The sequence below is a fragment of the Petaurus breviceps genome, unplaced genomic scaffold (genome assembly GCF_028583685.1).
Source record: "Petaurus breviceps papuanus isolate PSGF00001 unplaced genomic scaffold, PetGlider_PUasm1.0 176, whole genome shotgun sequence".
In the NCBI taxonomy this organism is placed as follows: Eukaryota; Metazoa; Chordata; class Mammalia; order Diprotodontia; family Petauridae; genus Petaurus; species Petaurus breviceps.
This window is the reverse complement of record NW_027185771.1, coordinates 11,942,646-11,958,239: the sequence shown is the minus strand read 5'-3', so window position 1 is coordinate 11,958,239 and position 15,594 is coordinate 11,942,646. Positions and strand designations below refer to the sequence as shown.

The following is a 15,594-nucleotide window of genomic DNA, read 5'->3' as shown; positions in this document are numbered from 1 at the left end:
TGAGTTCTGCCTGTAATTGTACCTTCCTGGGCTCTGTGCACACAAAAGGTGCCAATGAATGTCAGATTAGCTGAACAAGCATTCTTTGACCTTGAGCAATCAGTCATCACCAAGCATTTATTAATCGCCTACTATATGCCAGACACTGTGCTAAGCACTAGGGATACAAAGAAAGACAGAAACAAACAAACGGACACCAGTCCTTGCCCCCAAGGAGCTCAGCCTAATGGGAGGGAAGTAGGGAAGAAAAGTCAGCAAATTCAGAATGGTTGGACAAGGTGATCGCTAAGGGCCAGTCTAACTCTTATGGTTCCATTTGGGGCAGCTAGGAAGTGCAGTGAATAGAGCACCGACCCTGAAGTCAGGAGGACCTGAGTTCGAATCCAGCCTCAGCCACTTGACACTTACTAGCTGTGTGACCTTGGGCAAGTCACTTAACCCCAATTGCCCTGCCTTCCCCCTCCAAAAAGAAAAGGATAAAATTTATAGGTTATCTTTCCTGTCCTGAAGTAGGGCTTCCTCCCTTAATTAAGGCTCTAAGAAGGAATTCACTTCCCAGTTAACATTCCCAGATCATGGTATCTAGGGTTGGAGGAGAAGTTAGAGCTTTAGTCCAGTACCCTCACATTCCACAATTAAGATAACTGAGTCCCAGAGAAGGGAAATGATTTTCCTGAAGTCACACACACACACACCAACAGCCCCGCTAGAACCAAGCAGCTGAACCACTCATTGAAGCCAGGTCCCTTGACTAAGAATCCAATGGTCTTTTCACCATAATTATAACTGACTGATATTTATATAGTGCTTTAAAGTTTACAAAATACTTTGCCTACCTGATCTCACTGCAGTCCAGAGGTAGGTGTTCCACTTTACAGATGGGGAAACTGAGACTCAGAGACTTTGAATGACTTGTCCATGATCATTCGTCTCTGGAGTCACCAACCACACTGTGCTATCTAATATACCACACTTCTCTGATGGAGGGAATTGGCCTAGGCAGGGCATCATCAGTATTTCCATAGAAAAATACCAAGTCCCAATGGAAGGCTCCTTAGACATCTTCTCTTCTAACCCCATCATGTTAAAGGGGAGTATCAGGAAACCCAGGGAGGAAATGTGACTTGCCCAAGGCCACACAGCAAGGTAGTACAATGACTAAGCCAAGAATCCAGGTCTCTTGAGCCCCATGTCTTATTTCCCCTTCATTCTAACTTACCCTGGTTTTGTCTTGTATCTCTGATGCCATTTGCTGCCCAGAGCATCCCCTCAGCACCCCTCAAATTCCCCCTCTTTATCAAGGGACCTACACTCTAGGAAGCTAAGACATTCTTCTTCCCCTTCCCCCAGCCCTCTCAGCCCCATAAAAGGAATTCTTGTGTCCATCTCTACCATAATCGGTGTAGGAACCGAGGTCATATCTTAGCAGCTGCTCAGCTTTAATCCTCTATTCTGGGCACACAAGAGAGAGGGCTGAGTGCCCCCTCCCAGGGAGGGCTTTGACATCTCAGCAGAGCTCAGATCAGAGTTTAAGAAAGGAGAGAAGGCTAGAGGACAACAGTGGGAAAGAGGAGGGAGCTCTATGGAACAGTGACATCAACAGGGATGGGGTCACCTGTGACTCAGCTAGGAGTTCAGTGTGTTCCCTCAGTGTCCTCCCATTAGATCAGGGCTGCTTTAACTTGTGTGGCTTGAATCCCTCTGGTGAGGCATCTGGGAACCCCTTCTCAGAATCACATTTCTAAATGCATAAAATAAAATAATAAGAATTACGAAGGAAGCCAATTTGATTAAATAGTGTTATCAAAATGTTTTCAAAGATGAGCTGTGTGACCCTGACCCAGCCGTGTGACTGAGCCTGAAGGCAGAAATGATTCCAATAAATAGTGCCTCTCTCATTACTCAATTGCTCCTTCCTTTCCTCCTCCTTCTTGGATGTGGTGGAAGGACCCAGGGGAGCCCAGCAGTGGAAGCTGAGTAAGCTCCTGCCTCCTCTGGGTTGTCATGGAATGGGGCTTGAAGCCCATAAATCTAGGAAGAGAGAGGAAACCCCAGTAGAGGGGTGACCAGCTAAGTTGTTGCCGATAATGAGCAGGCAGATGTAGAGGGAGTAACCCCAAAGTGTGGGATTGTGGAAGCTGTGGTGTGGCTGTGGGAGTTGCCTCATCCAGGCTCAGACCCTTAGCTGTGTGTCCTTGGGGGAGTCTCTTAACCTAGATCTGACTTAGTTTCCTCATCTAAAAAATGGCATAATAATAGCCCCTACCTTCCAAGGTTGTTGTGATGATCAGATGAGATAATATTTATAAAGCATCATATATATGCTAGCTGTTATCACTCTGTCTCCCTTATAAGGAGATAGAAAAGGGGAAAGGATGGTGTGTGCCTTATGCCCTTTAGCAGTGAACAAAGAGTAAAACACTTGGTGTCTGAAACCTGTATGAGTTTCTCTGGGTCTCAGTTTCCACATCTATAGAATGGGAATAATAATACCTGTAAACAGGAAGGGTTGTACTAGATACTGTAGGTTTTTAAAAGGCTTTACAAATGTTAAAGATCTAGATACAAATGTCAGCTGTTACTAGTGGGCTTGGGTCTTCACGAAGCCTAGAAAGTATCAGCAAGTTTCAACAACCCCCTTATAGCCAGGGAGAGGTGATTAGAGCCTCTCTGTTGTATTCGTGGGTGAATTCTGAAGCAAGGGTGCCTGTCTCTCCTGCAGCCAGTAGCTTGTCGGTGAAATTCTTAATGGAATTGGGTCTCTCTTTTCTCAGGTGTCAGGGCCATTATGAATTGATGGCTGATCAGAGATTAACCAGTTTCTGCCTCCCTTGGCTGGTCCCGGCTGGCATCAGCAGAGCCCCAGCCTGAAGCAGGTTGGCTTTACTGGAGACAATTTCAGGTGGCAAGTGGGAAAGACAGTGATACAGTATGGGGGTTTCTCTTTCATTTTCTGACAAGCGTCAGTGGAAGAAAGATGAGCCACTCACTCGGAGGCTGCCAGGTTTTTGGTGTGAAGGTTACACTCTTGTTTTTATCAGATCACTCTCTGAAGAAGGAATGCTCAGGAAAGAGATGAATGTAGGCTGCAGGCAGAGGGGAGCATGCCTGACAGCTCCCTGCCGTTTCACTCGCTGACATGCATCTCTCACCAAGGGCAGATGAGCGGGCATCCTCTGTAAAGAAAAGGCCTCGGTGGCTCATTGGAAGGGACAGGAATCTGATTGGAAGGTCAGGGGTTGACTATGGCCCTCAGAACATTTCTTGGTGAGTCTTTGCCCTGAGACCAAAAGACATTTGAGTGTTATTCAGAAAATCAGCAGGCTGTAATGGAAAATAGTCTTCTGGAGCTGGGTTTCAATCCAGGCTCTATTGAGTACTGCCCATGTGACCCTGGACAAGACATTTCCCTTTCACCAGGCCTCCATTTCCTCATCTGTAAAATGGGAGGGTTAGATTTGATCTCTAAAACTCTGTCCTACTCCAAAGATAGGAATTCCATGTCCAAAGAGTTAAGGGGCCCACATTCAAATCTCAGCTGTGGGAGTTTGTACAAAGCATCTTGGTTTCCTTTTCTGTCAAATAAGAGATGTCTAAGTTTCCTGCAGGTTCCAAATCCTAGAACTTTCCTAGAGTTGTAAGAAATAATTTTGGCTAAAAAATCAATCGACCATGTGATAACCGCTCAAATCCAGTGAGAGTTTCAATTTGATTAGGTAAGAAATGGGAGCCACTGAGGGCTTCTGACAAGGGGGAACTTCTGATGATATTGACATTCAAGGAAGAGGTACACCTGAGGAGAGCCTGGATCCCAGGGAAACTTTAGGAAGTAATAAAGGCTAGGACTTAGTGCCCATGAAAAACACTTTGTATTTAGAAAGAAGAGTATTTTGTATTATACCGTAAGCTCCTTGAGGGTAGGAACTGTATCTTCGTCTTTGTTTCTCAGCAGCTAGGATGGGGTTCTGAATATTGTTGTTGTCCAGACGGTTCAATTGTGTTCAATTCTTCATAGTTTCTATCTGGGTTTTCTTGGCAGAGATACTAGAGTGCTTTGCCTTTTCCTTCTCCAGTTCATTTGACAGATGAGGAAACTGAGGGAAACAGGATGAGGTGACTTGCCCAGGGTCACACAACTAGTAAGCATCTGAGGCTGAATTTGAACTCAGGATGAGTAGTCTTCCTGACTCTGGGCCCACCATGCTATCCATGGAGCCACCCAGCTGCTTCCAAACAGTAGTATGAATTCTTTTCTTTAAGTAATGGCTGTTTTGATCACCTTGCTGTCTAAGGAACTCTCAGAAGTTTTCCCCAGCAGGCACTGCTCCCCACTGTCAGTCCTGAAGGTGAAGATTTGAATGTCTGTGGCTTGGTCTGCTTCCTCTACTGGTGTCATTGCATCTGCAGTCAGACTCTCATTTGTGACAGCACCCCTCCCCCCCAAACACACTTACACTGGATCTTCAGCCCTCTGTGGATTGTCTTCTGAACCACCAATGGAAAGGACCATAGAGATCCAGCTTGTTCAAACAGAAACATTTTTTATGGATAAAGGATCAAAGACCTATAGAGGGAATGTTATTTGCCCAAAGTCAGACAAATGATAAATATTGGAGTAAGACTCTGAATCCAGGTCTTCTGATTCCAAAGAAGATTAGGGACTGAGGAAGGGAACGGTGAATAGGTGAGGAAGAAAGGAGGGAGGGAGAGAGAAAAGAAGGAAAGAGATAAGGAAGGAAAAAAGAAAGAAGAAAGGAGGGAAGGAAGGGAAGGGAGAAAAGAAGGAAAGAGGGAAGGAAGGAGAAAAGAACAAAGGAAGGAGGGAGGGAGGGTAGGGAGGAAAGAAGGAAAGAGGAAAGGAAGGAAAAAAGAAAGAAGGGGAAGGAGGGAAGGAAGGAAGGAAGGAAGGAAGGAAGGAAGGAAGGAAGGAAGGAAGGAAGGAAGGAAGGAAGGAAGGAAGGAAGGAAGGAAGGAAGGAAGGAAAAAGGAAGGAGGGAAGTAAGAAAAGGAAGGAATGAAGATAAAAGACAAAGAGCCATGTCAGGCAGTCCAGTAATCTTTAGGAAGCAAAGGTCAGCAATGCCTGTGGTAGCACCTGCATGTCTGAGCAAGCGTAGTGGGTGATGGGCTCCCTCCCTTGACCTCTGACCTGGGAGCATGACACAAGTCATCTGTCTTCTGTGTCTCTTCTGGCCAGTCACAGTATCAGGACAGCCCTTTCAGCCTGCCACTCAGTCACAGAGCATGTAGTTGACCCAGACCCTGATGATTGTCATGCTTTTTTTGGAAGGGGGGGGCAGGAAGGGGAACATTTTTCCTCAGAGGAAGTCTGTGACATTTGTTATTGAATCCATGACCAGAAAGGAGCTTGGAGATCATCTCTTTGACTCTCTCGGTTCACAGAGAGAGATTGGACATAGAGAGAAGCTGCTTGCCCAAGGTCAAACAACTCACAGGAAACATATTTGCAGTTTGAACCTGATAACCAATGTTTATCAATCTTTCAAATAAGATGGTATATTTAAAGCAAAGCTTTGCAAACCTTCGAGTACTTAGTGAATTCTAGCTATTATTGTTTTCTCTTATAAGGGCCCCTGGATAAGAGTTAAAATTTTCATGTTAAAATTTTCCATTTTAAAATTGTCCCCCATAATAGTAGTTAGCACCCTCTAAGAAAATACAACAAAAGCGACAGTGAATTCAATAATGCATTAAAATGAATTTGTGTTTTATTAATCACAACAGTTTCTACCTAAATCTGACAAATAATAATAGGTCTGAGACATGTTTCACTAAATAAAGGTCCAAGTGGCAAGGCTTTCTGTGTATATTGATTCAAGGAGCCCTAGCAGTAACTCTGGAGCCCTCCAAGGCTCCACTCCCCAAGTGGACAATCACAGCCCTATAGCACATAATCAGGCTTTTCCCTCTTTTCATCCCTCCAACTGTAAGTGGACCTTTGGTCTGGGGACTGGAGAGAAGAGAGGCAGCAGTGAAAACAGACATCCAACTGGTTGACCTCCCGCCCCATTCTCCCTGTGGCCTCACCACCCTCACACCACTGACCTCACCAGCCCCAGCCTGCCAGATTGGGTTCCCACTTCTCTGTACTGACCAGAGAGGGAAAATTGGAAGGACATAACCAAAGAATCAAGGTTAGGAGGGGGGAAGTACTGGACTCAGAGCAGAGGAGAACAGCTGTGGGTCTTCTCTGAGCCTAGGACTTGGAAGCTGGATTTGCAATCTGAGTCTCCTGCTTTTGGGTGAAAGCCAGAGGGCATCTAGTCAAATGCCCCTCTTTTACACAGCTGGAAACACAATACAGGGGGATTCTGTAAAAACAAACAAAGCTCCCCTGCTTACTCACTGTGTGCCCTTCTGCTCCCTGGGCCTCCATTTCCCCATCTGTAAAATGAGAGACCTTGACCAGATCATCTCTGCCATCTCTTCCAGCTGTAGCCCCCCTGATCCCCATCCTTGAAGGAAACCTCCTGGTTGACCCTGTTCCCATGCAAAGCTGGCTTCGACCCGAGCCATGGCTACAAGGATGGGACGACCACTCTCTCTCCTGGGCATTTGTCATCCTTAGCCCTCTCACCAGGAAGACACTCATTTATTTACCTGGTTTGCCTGAGAAATTCTAACTTCTGCACTCCCGTCTTCCTAGAGATGAGGAAAATCTCAGCTTTCTCCAGAGCTCTCTGTGTGTTTATCATCTTTTTGTCTACTTACATCCTCGGGCATGGATTGAGGGCACATAAAGGTCTTCTTTTATTCCAGTAGAAGGTGGAAAGCCCACGAAAGGATTCAGGGTTGCAGGGTCCTTGCTTTCCCCCCTCTCACTCATTATAAGGAATTCTATTTCATGCCTCCCCACCCCCAAGTACATAATTTTCGAAGACAGACCCACTTCGACATGATAGAAAATCCATGTTCTGGACCAAGCACCAGACTTGGAGACAGAAGACTCTACTCCCTTTCTTGAGCAAGCCAAACAATTTCCTAGAGCTTCAGTTTTCTTCTCTCTAAAATGGGAATCATAATGGGCACACTCCCTGCATGGCAAAGGTGTAGTTATGACTTAGTAAGATGCTGGATGTAAAGTGTATACTGTGTATCCTCCTTTATTCCCACCTGATCCTGGCTCAGGATAGAGGAGGGGAATCATGGTCTCTGTAAAACAAATACAGGTGACCTGTATTCTGTCAACTGCAAAGCATTCTATGTAGATCAGAAAATAGGGAGGGACAGAGTGGTGTCTTGGAGTCAGGAGACCTGGGTTTGTTCCCAGCTTTGACATTAACTAGCTATGAGGCCAGTTTAGCTCACTTTGCTAATCTGTCAAATGGGCATAATTATCATCTTTTCCCTCCCCATCATGTAGGCCTATTGTAGGTGAAGAGTTTTATAAAATTTAGGGTCACAGACATATAAATGATTATATTTATTATTGTTATCTTGTTCTTCTCATCTTAGTTCCAAGGAATTTTGATAGAAATAGTCCTGGGGGCACAGCCAGGTGGTACAGTAGTCATTTCCTTTCTCTGGGTCCTGTTTCCTGTAAAACAAGGGAGTTGGAAGGAATAAAACAAACATGACTATGCTAGAACTGAAGACAGTATATTCTGTAGCCTTGAGGCTGCGGGTTCCCCACCCTTGGCATTAGCCCTTTGCCATTTTGGTCAACCCTCTCAGTGGAGATCATATTCCAGAGAGGGTCTGACCAGTCCAGAATACAATGGCAACCCCTTGAGTGGATTTGTTCTGTGAGGTTTGGATTTGGTCAAAGGGCCACACTTGAGAACTTAGAGGGCCACATGTGGTTCCCCTCCTCTGGGGCCCTATGCCATCTGAAGAATGATTGAAGAAGTGGGACTATTTAGGCTGGAGAAGAGAAGTCTTAGGGAAGGCAAAAGAGGCAGTGGAGAAAACACAGGTTTAAACCCTACCCTTGTTACTACCTGTGTGACTTTTTTTTTTTTTGCTTTTTAGAGGGCAATTGTGGTTAAGTAACTTGCCCAAGGTAACACGACTAGTTTTTAGTGTGGCTGTGAAGTGTCTGAGGCCGGAACCGAACTCGGGTCCTCCTGACTCTGGGGCCACCTAGCCGCCCCCTACCTGTGTGACTTTGAATAAGTCAGATGACCTCCCTAGAACTCAGTTTCTTCGTCTGCTAAGGGTGGGGGAGGTTAATGAAGTTCTCCTCCAGGTCTAAATCTATGATAGCTAACTTTAAGTGTTTCAAAGAAGAGATCCTTACTCCTATTTCTCCAGAGAACAGACCAAGAACCAAGAAATAGAAGCTGAGGGCAGATCAACATACAGTAAGGAAGATTTTGTTGTTGTTGAATCATGTGTTGCCCTTCATGACCCCATGAGAGTGATTTGCCATTTCCTAATCTGGTTCATTTTTACAGATGAGGAAACTGAGGCAAAAAGGGTTAAGTGACTTACCCAGGGTCCCACAGCTAGTAAGTGTATATGAGGCTAGATTTGAACTCAGACTCCAGATCTGGCACTCTATGTACCACACCCCTGAGCTGCTAAGGAAGACTGCTAGGATTAAAGGCAGCAGTAGATGGAATGACCTCCCTTCTTAGGTAGTGAGTCCCCTGTCTCTGGTTGTGTTTGCGCAGAGACTGAATGACTGTCAGGGATGCTTGCAGAGAGAATTCTTCCTTGGGTGGGAGTCAGGACTAAATCATCCTTTGAGCCCCTTCCAACTGTAAGATTATTGGATTTCTTGAAAACTCCTTCAGCTTTGTGCTTTTCACCCTTCTCCTTGCCCCTTCATCATGCTGTGTTTTCTCACCACCCCCATCCAACCTGTCCCTCTCTCCCTGTCCCTCTTCTGTCTCTGTGTGATTCCATATAACTCCTGCTAACCCAGCCCCACTTCAAAAAAAACAAACAATTCATCATCAAGCAGCTTGACCCACTGAAAAGAGCACTGGGTTTGGGTTTAGAGAATTGGGGTTCCAATTCCCTGCTTAGCTACCTTGGTATGACCTTGAACAAGTCACTTTCCCTGGACCAGGCTTCCCTTATGTGTTAAATGAGCAGGTTGGACTAGAATCCATATCAGGGGTTCTTAACAGTTTTTGTGTCAGGGACCCTTCTGGCAGTCTGATGAAACCTCTGGACCCCTTCTCAGAATAATGTGGTTTTTTAAAAATCATAATTGAAAGAATTGCTAAATTTCCCTTCGAGGTCAGTGAAAATAGAGATGCAATTTTTTTCCTACCCAAGTTCAGGCCCTCCCTGAAATCTATTCAATGACCCCAAGTTAAAAGCTAGACGAGAGGGCTGTTTAACGACCCAGCTCCCCAGGATCTCCCCTCCCCCTCCTGGCTCTCTGATTTGTACTAAGCGAGCTAAGAGAAGTTTCCTCCTCCCTCCGCCTGCTTCTCATCTCCCTCAGTGAGAGCTCTAGGCTGGCCTGCCTTGATTTGGTGGGCGGCTGAACACAGAGCTATTAGGTGTAAACAGAGGCTCTGTGTGACAGCGGCCACTTGTCTGCGAAGGGGCTGGTCAGCCTAGGGCTGAGCGGGGCTCCAGCCTGCCATCCCCCAGCCGGACTCGCTTTCTGCCCTACGGCCCTGGAGGCCCCCTCGTGCCTCTTTGCCCCACCCCCAGCCTCGTTGCCTGCCCGCTTTTCAGGGGCTAGCATCCACAGCGCATGCCAAGAGGACCATCCGAGCCGGAGGGTGGCTCTGGGGTCGGCCCGGGGTTGGCTCCTGCCCTGTGTCCTCACATATGTTTTTAGCAATAAGGCAGAAAGCGTCAGGGACTAGTCTGTCAGTAATCGACGGGGTCAAGCAGTGTGGAACCAAGGCTCTTTGCAGACTCCCTGCAGCAATTGTCAGATTTAGGGAGAGAGGGGGCACTGGCTCTTCTCCTCTTCCCACCCCCATCCCCTCCCGCTTTCCCCCTGCCTTTTGGCTGTTTGCTCTCCCCACCTTCTTTGGTGCCCCCCTTTCTCCTCACCCCGCTCTTCCCTGATGACAAATACAAAAGAAAAATGTGCTGGTGCCCAGGTCTGAAAAGCCCGAGCACAGGCAGGCGACTGAGGAATGAAAAGCGGCTCCAATTAGATGCTTTGGTTCTGCAAACTTGATGCCAGGCACTTGAACTGTCACTATGGAGCCTTAATTAGCAGCTGTGGGTGAGAGGTCAGGCACAGCTCAGCAGTCTTGACAAGTCTGCTATCAAGTGCAGGGGAGTGGGGGTGGGGGGGCTGCCTGGGTAGCGGAGGAAGAAGAGGAGGAGGGGGAGGGGCAGGGAGAGAGGGAAGGGGGGGGGGGGGACAGAGAGAGGAGGGGGGATAGGAGGAGGAGGTAAAGAGGAGGGGGGAGGGAGAAGGACAGGAGAAGAAAATGAGAGGGGGAGAACGGGAGAGGAAAAGGGAGCAGCCCCTAGCAGGGTTGGCAGGGAATAAAATGGTCGCTCTCAGCCTGGGCTGGCTCTGTGTCGATGGCTGGTGGTGCATGCAGCCTCCGGCAAAGGAGAGCAGGCTCTGTGTGTTCCAGCAGACCTCGTGAGCTGCTGCTGCCACCGCTGCTGCTGCTGCTGCTGCCGCCGCCGCCGCCACTGCTGCTACCGCTGCCTCTGCCGCACATCTGTCTCTCTCAGGCACAGAGAGGAGCCGCCAGCCTCTAGAAGTTGGTCCCTGACATCAGGACAGCTGCCAGGGAGGGAGGGGAGGGGAAGAGAAGGGGGGCGGTGGCGAAGAGGGGGCGGTGAAGGATTTCCTGGCTCAGGGAGACCCTACTGCTGACAGGGACAGGTTGCGCTGGCCATGCTGGGAACTGCCTTTTAGCCCTTACTGTCCCCCTGCTGCCGAGGGCTGGGGCATAATGTTGGAGATGAAGACCTGGTCATCTTTGCTACAGAGCCTGAGTAAGTGAAAATCTTTACCGTCCTGGTTAACGTGATTGGAAATGTCTGCAAATGAACTTTCATCTGGCACTCTCACATCCTCCCCCCCCCTCCCCTTCCCGCTGCCCACGTGCCTCTCTGCTTGTCCCTGGATTCACCCTCCCGCAGGGCAAGGCTATCTTTCTGCTCTGATTCTTCCCAGACACCCCAGTCCCCATACTCACCAGCTCTCCCAGGGCTTGTCTGCCAGCCTTCTCTGAATACCCAGGCAGGACCAGGCTCACTCTCACAACAACACAGCCAGCCTGTCTTACACTCATCCCGGTGACTCCAGAAAGAAGAAATTAGATTTTTTTTTAAGTGGAAAGGACCCCTTTCTTTCCTGCCTGACTTGTCTGAGCCTGTGGCTTGTGGAGACTGTGCTGATGAGATGCTGTTGGGACTGTTGGAGTCCCACACTGTTGGCATAGCTTCCAAGCTCCCTTCTTGTCAGTAAAAAAATAAAATAAAATAAATTTTGGGGAAAAAATCAAAACAGTAAAAGTTTAGCTGCCCCAAAACTATTTCTTTTTCTTTCTTTTGGGGGAGGAGACAGAGGGGTCCAGACCTGTGTTTTTATCCATGCCTGGTATGCAGGTGGATATGACATCTCTAACTTAGGGCCTTAGAGAGTTACTTAGGTCATTGAGATGTTAACTGACTTGCCCAGGATCATACAGGATCATTATCAGGACTTGAACCCAAGTCATCCTGACTTGACTTGACTCTTCAGCTCCTTTCTTTGTTCCTTATAGTCATAATTCTTTTGCAAAGTAGGAAAAATGCAGCTCTGCTCTGAGCCTCAACCTTTTTTGTTGTGAACTGTGATGTCTGGGGTTAGTACAGTAAAGAGAAAAGGGGAGGAAGGGAGGAGGTATACATCCCTAATGTGTAGAAAAGGCCTTTCTTTCTCCCTTAATGATGGATGAGACAAATGTATTAAACTCTTCAAAACCCTCCCTCTTCTGAAAACTGTTTCAACAGCTCCTCTGCCCCCCACCCCAGCAGCCTTCTTTCTAGAAAGAAGATAAATAATGTCTTCTGATTTAGTATTATGTGACTTCCTTCAATAGGGTCAGTCAGCAAAAGAACTGTCATTGAGCTCATGTAGTTTCTTGCTGGAAATAAATTCAACAATTCTGGGCTTCTGGAGTCTGCTTTTTGAGGGTGAAAAGCTGGATGAATGTTTATTGAGGGGGGGAAGAAGGTAAGATTCTTATGAATTTTAGAGAGTCCCGAGGTCTGGGTTGGAGTACAGCTGCTACTCTTAACTTGCTGTGTAACCTTGCTCAAGTCATTTTTAGCTCTCTGAGCCTTGGTTCATCTGTAAAAGGAGGATATTGGACCAGGAGATGGTGGAGGATCATTGCAGTTCTAACATTCCATCTTGAAAAGTACCTTCCAGCTCTGACATTGTGATCTAAGGGCCCTCCTCCTCCTATGCCTCTTCTGGCTTTCTGAGTTCTAAGGTCTTTTCCAGATCTGGCATTCCATGCCTCTTTGGCATCAAAAGGACTAAAAAGGAGGCCAATCGAGAAAATCTGCTATTGAATGGTAATTAAATGTTCCTAACTTCTCCTAAAGAGCTGTCCTATTGAATCCTCCAATGGAGGACAGAGGGAGAAAAGAGGAGGTTACTGTCAGACTTCGTGCCAGATCTCCTTCCCCCAAAGCATACACTTCACACCATTTCCTGCTCTGCCTGACAAATTCATGAAAGGAAAGCCCCTTGCCAGGTTTGACTTTCTAACCCCCAGCAAGCCTCACTTCTGCTCCTGTTTCTCACAGCTGGTCTTGAAAGAGGTTTGAATGCAAAGAAATCTGGTGGTTGGGCTGCTTATCTCTGGTCTACTGTGTTTGGGGGAGCTGGAAATCATTTTCTGTTTGGGGGACAGTGGGCGGGGAAGCAGGAAGAGGTCAGGATGCTTCACCAGCCTCAAGGGCGGCCTTGCCCACTCTTTCCCCAGCCCCCTCTCCTCTGAAATGAAGAGGAGAGCAGTGTTCCAGGGCCTCCCGGGGCCTTTCACCACTCCCCTCCACACCTTCCCGGCCTTCCTTCCCTTTCTAGGCCCCTCAGCTCTCTGCATGGGTCTTCTCTGCTTTGAATTGCCGCTTTAATGCTTTGAGACTTCTGAAAACTGGAGAGAAAAAGAGGCATTTTGTAGAGAGGTCATGAAAAGTTGATGATGACAGTCCAGTGGGTAAAGGGGACTTTAAACAAATTGAGGTCCATCAGCTGTCCCACTCAGCTCTTTCCAAATGTGCCTTAATGATGAGGGGGGAGGGGAAAGAGAACAGCTTCACCAGCTTATAGAAAGGGGGCTGTTTGGGGGGATGAAATGAACCATTGGACCATCTCTCTCTCTCTCCTCCCCCCTCCCTCCCTCCTTCTTCTCCCTCCCTTCTCTCTCTCTCCATTTCCATTTCTCTCTGTCTCTCTGTCCATCTTTGTCCATCCTTCTGTTTCTCTTTCTATGTATTTCTTTCTATTCCTGACTCTCTGTCTCTCTCTTCTTTCTGTCTCATTCTATCTTTCTCAGTCTCCACTTTTGTCCATTTGTCTCTTTCTCTCTTTCCATCTCAAGTAACTAGGTAGTATAGTGGATAGTCTTGGCTTTGGAATTAGGAATATATAGATTCTAATACTACCTTTAACACTTACTGGTTGTATGACCCTGGGCTAGTCCCTTAACCTCCCTCAACCTCAGTTTTTCATGTGTAAAATGGGGCTAATAATACCATCTCCCTCACATTTCTGTTGTGAAGCTCCATATATGGCATGATACCATATAATAAAGTGCTTTTATTTTTTGTCTGAGTCTTTCTAGTTATCTCTGCCTCTTTGTAGCTCCATCTGTATGTCTCCGTCAGGAGTCAATGTGGTATAATGGAAAGCAGGCTTGATTTTTGAGGCCAAGCATTGGTGGGTGTCCCAGCTCAACTATTACTCTCTGTGTGATGTTGGCCAAGTCTATCACTACTCTGTGCCTCAGTTTCCTCCCTCTGCAGTGTGAAGGGATAGATACACCAGGCTCCATAATCCAGTGATCCTACTGCCTGTTTCCATTTGTCTCTTGGTTGTTCATATTCCTTTGTGAGTGCTGGAAAAGATTTGTAGATAGAGGTGAGTAAACCAGACATCTCACTTCTTATATTTCCCTTTGAGTTTAAAAATGTTTCTCACCTACTTTTTTTTTGGAGGGGGGAAGGTAGGGCAGTTGGGGTTAAGTGACTTGCCCAAGGTCACACAGCTAGGGTTTTTTTTGGGGGGGTATTAAGTGTCTAAGGCCGGATTTGAACTCAGGTCCTCCTGACTCCAGGGCCGGCGCTCTATTCACTGCACCACCTAGCCAACCCTCACCTATGCTTTTAAGCCAAATAATCAGGCAATGGGCTCTACTCTAGTTTTACATTCCCTCTGAACTCAAGGAAGAATTTTAGCTAAAATGTCTATATCCAAGAAATAAAACTTGGTGGGGTAGAAGGACATAATTGCTTTCTCCAAAGGCCAGTTGAACAGAAGAGGGAGTAGGTTTATGCTGGTGGCTCTAGGGGACATAATGAACCAGTAAGTAGGTGATGCAGGAAGGCAGATTTCAGCTTACGGTGAAGAAGAAGGGTCTAAAGTGGAATATTTTACCTTGTTAAGTAATGAGCTTGCTGTCCCTGGAAGTGTTCGAGCATTAGCTGAATAACTACCTAATGGAGACTGAGAATGGATTCTTCAATTGAGAGAGAATTTGGAGATGCCTTTGAAGGCCTCTTTTAGCTGTGAGAGAGGTGTTTGTCCAATGATAATGGTGTTGTTGAAAAGTCTAGAAAGACATTAATGTATTTATAATATGACTGCTTCTCCTCACGTTGTAAAACCAGGGAATGTTTTTGATGAAAGGATTTAGGTGACAAAATGGGAATTAGCAGGCACTGTTAGGCTTGGTCAAGATGCTGATACTGAGTGTTCTACCCAGGAGCAAAGACGGGCTTGTGATGAGCGGAGCTGTTGTTGGTTCTTCCTTCTCAGAGGACCAATGACATCACAAGGTAATGTCTTGACTTTCAGGTGAATTGGGTTTAAGTGAGACACAGCTTCAAAAAGTTATCCGCTTCACTTCCTCCTCCAGCGTCATCAAAAGTTGGGAAGATGGGAAAAGAAGAAAGGGAGGTCACAGTCACAGGGCAGGAGATGATGACCTTGGGCCACAGAAGGCAAGGGGAAGCCCAAACAAGGGTTCCTTGTGCCCTTAAACACTTCTGCCAAATCATTTCCCTCTCCTATGTAAAGCAAGTTAGACCATAGATTCCCTAAGGTCACTCCCAGCTCAGATATTTTGTGTTCCAAGGACCTTCCCAGCTCTTAGATTCTCTGTTCTTAGGTTCCTTCTAGTCCTGTGAATAATTTTGTCCCACCTCATAATCCAGCACTGATGTAGAAGCAAAAACATTGGCATTGGAATAAGAAAACCAGGGTCCAAGCCTTGACTCTGACCTTACTTAAGTTTGCTTAACCTCAGCTTCCTTACCTGTAACATGGGAATAAATAATAATGCTTATTCCATCTGGCGCATAGGCTTGTGGGAGAAAATTGTGAACTTGAAGGTATCATAAGATGAGCTAGTAGTAGTAGAAGTAGTAGTAGTAGTAGTAATAGTAAAATTGTGAACTAGAAGGCATCATAAG

At 46.6% G+C, this 15,594-nt stretch overlaps 2 long non-coding RNA genes across 2 annotated transcripts in view; both read right to left on the bottom strand.

Annotated features, from left to right (window-relative positions):
* LOC138159350 (uncharacterized) overlaps window positions 1–4,804 on the bottom strand; it is a 38,833-nt gene extending 34,029 nt beyond the window's left edge. Inside the window, exon 1 of the long non-coding RNA XR_011167872.1 lies at window positions 1,220–4,804. This is a non-coding gene — a long non-coding RNA (uncharacterized lncRNA). The remainder of the gene's footprint in view (window positions 1–1,219) is intronic.
* A 2,626-nt stretch (window positions 4,805–7,430) lies between these two features.
* LOC138159353 (uncharacterized) lies at window positions 7,431–11,796 on the bottom strand. The gene is made up of 2 exons (XR_011167874.1): window positions 11,103–11,796; window positions 7,431–7,558 (listed from the first exon to the last, which is right to left on the bottom strand). It is a non-coding gene; the product is annotated as an uncharacterized lncRNA (long non-coding RNA).
* Between the last annotated feature and the right edge of the window lie 3,798 nt (window positions 11,797–15,594).